The sequence below is a fragment of the Nomascus leucogenys genome, chromosome 8 (genome assembly GCF_006542625.1).
Source record: "Nomascus leucogenys isolate Asia chromosome 8, Asia_NLE_v1, whole genome shotgun sequence".
Taxonomy (NCBI): domain Eukaryota; kingdom Metazoa; phylum Chordata; class Mammalia; order Primates; family Hylobatidae; genus Nomascus; species Nomascus leucogenys.
The window spans coordinates 21204332-21206919 of NC_044388.1; the positions used below are offsets into that span (position 1 = coordinate 21204332).

The 2588-nt window shown below is 58.2% G+C and overlaps 1 pseudogene; it reads left to right on the plus strand.

The window, feature by feature from the left end:
• Positions 1-347: 347 nt before the first annotated feature.
• On the plus strand, positions 348-2295 carry LOC100585501 (annotated as a pseudogene).
• Positions 2296-2588: the final 293 nt, after the last annotated feature.

Sequence of the window (2588 nt, forward strand, 5' to 3'; positions counted from 1 at the left end):
GTAATCCTAGCTACTTGGGAGGCTGAGGTAAGGAGAATCGCCTGAACGCGGGAGGTGGAAGTTGCAGTGAGCCGAGATTGTACCATTGCACTCCAGACTGGGCGACCGCGAGACTCTGTCTCAAAAAAAAAAAAAAAAAAAACTTTAAAAGAAGTTATTACCTTAAGGGGAGGGAGTGGATGGGGTAAATGATAACACAGAAATATAATCTTAAAACTCTAGATTGCCCCTGCCCGCGGCCTGCCCAGCCCGCGGCAGCAGCGTGGCCGCGGTGCGGCATCATCATCAGCAGCAGCAGCGGGCGGCCGCGTGGGTGTTTTTGTCGGGTCTTGGGGTCTGGCAGCAGCATGACGGACTACCTGATCAGCGGCAGCACCGGCTACGTGCCCCAGGATGGGCTCACTGCGCCCCAGCTCTTCGCCAGCGCTGACGGCCTCACCTACAACGACTTCCTGATTCTCCCAGGATTCATAGACTTCATAGCTGATGAGGTGGACCTGACCTCAGCCCTGACCCAGAGGGTCACGCCGAAGACGCCGCTGATCTCCTCCCCTATGGACACTGTGACAGAGGCCGACATGGCCATCGCGATAGCTCTGATGGGAGGTATTGGTTTCATTCACCGCAACTGCACCGCAGAGTTCCAGGCCAACGAGGTGCAGAAGATCAAGTTTGAACAGGGCTTCATCACGGACCCCGTGGTGCTGAGCCCCTGGCACACTGTGAGTGATGTGCTGGAGGCCAAGATGCGGCATGGCTTCTCTGGCATCCCCATCACTAGACGGGCACCATGGGCAGCAAGCTGGTGGGCATCGTCACCTCCCGAGACACTGACTTTCTTGCTGAGAAGGACACCACCACCCTCCTCAGTGAGGTGATGACGCCAAGGATTGAGCTGGTGGTGGCTCCAGCAGGTGTGACGTTGAAAGAAGCAAAAGAGATCCTAAGTGTAGCAAGAAAGGGAAGCTGCCTGTTGGCAATGATCACGATAAACTGGTGGCCATCATCGCCCACACTGACGTGAAGAAGAACCGAGACTACCCTCTGGCCTCCAAGGATTCCCACAAGCAGCTGCTGTGCGGGGCAGCCGTGGGCACCCGTGAGGATGACAAATACTGCCTGGACCTGCTCTCCCAGGTGGGCGTCAACGTATAGTCCAAACTCGTCCCAGGGAACTCGGCATATCAGATCACCATGGTGCATTACATCAAACAAAAGTACCTCCACCTCCAGGTGATTGGGGAGAACATGGTGCCAGCAGCCCAGGCCAAGAACCTGACGCTGGTGTGGATGGGCTGCATGTGGGCATGGGCTGCGGCTCCATCTGCATCACCCAGGAAGTGATGGCCTGTGGTCGGCCCCAGGGCACTGCTGTGTACAAGGTGGCCGAGTATGCCTGGCACTTTGGTGTGCCCATCATAGCCAATGGTGGCATCCAGATCGTGGGGCACATGGTCAAGGCCCTGGCCCTTGGAGCCTCCACAGTGATGATGGGCTCCCTGTTGGCTGCCACCACGGAGGCCCCCGGCGAGTACTTCTTCTCAGATGGAGTGTGGCTCAAGAAGTACCATGGCATGGGCTCGCTGGATGCCATGGGGAAGAGCAGCAGCAGCCAGAAACGATACTTCAGCGAGGGGGATAAGGTGAAGATTGGGCAGGGTGTCTCAAACTCCATCCGGGACAAAGGGTCCATTCAGAAGTTCGTTCCCTACCTCATAGCGGACATTCAGCAAGGCTGCCAGGATAGCAGGGCCCACAGCCTGTCTGCCCTTTGGTCCATGATATACTCAGGAGAGCTCAAGTTTGAGAAGTGGACCATATTGGCCCAGATCGAGGGTGGCGTCCATGGCCTGCATTCTTAGGAGAAGTGGCTGTACTGAGGACAGCGGTGGAGGTCGAGGTGGTGGAGGGGGTGCACCCCAGTGTCCACCTTCGGGCACAGCCTCCCTCCATAACTGAGTGGTCCACAGATTTGCATTACAGGTTCCCCAGCTCCTTTCCAGGGAGAGAGGAGGGGAGGTCCTGAGGGGTCTGCAGCCCGTCGCTCAGCATCCCCTGCAGAGTCAGGACTTTTCCCTGGGCCAGGCTGCCCTGGGAGCCCCCCGAGCCCAGCCAGCCAGGGTCTCAGGTGTCTGCCTCAAATCTTTCTTGCTGCAGCCTGCTCCAGCCCGGCCCCCACCCCAGGGGCAGGCGGCCCCTCCTGGCTTCTCCTGTAGAGTACCTCCCTGCCCCCAGCCCCCCAGGAAATGGTGCTCTCCTGGCCCTGCCTCTGGCCCTTCCCGGGCCGCTGCCCCCTCAGCCATGTGGCACTTCTTAGCTCCTGACCTAGAACAAGGAGTGGTCTCTGCCCCCTTCCCTGGCCCTGGGCTACCCTTGGGTCCTGCTCCTCAGGTAGCTCCCCTGTCCCTGGCCCTGGGGAGGAGGCTGCCCTGGTCATGGCCACCTGCCTGTCATTCCTGACTCACCACCATCCCCAGGTGTATCATTCCTGCCTTCCCCTCAGCCAGTTGAAGGCTTTAACTTTGCATACTTTGGGATCACAGTTGCATCACTGTGTATTAAATAATTGGAATAAATCAAGCAGGTCT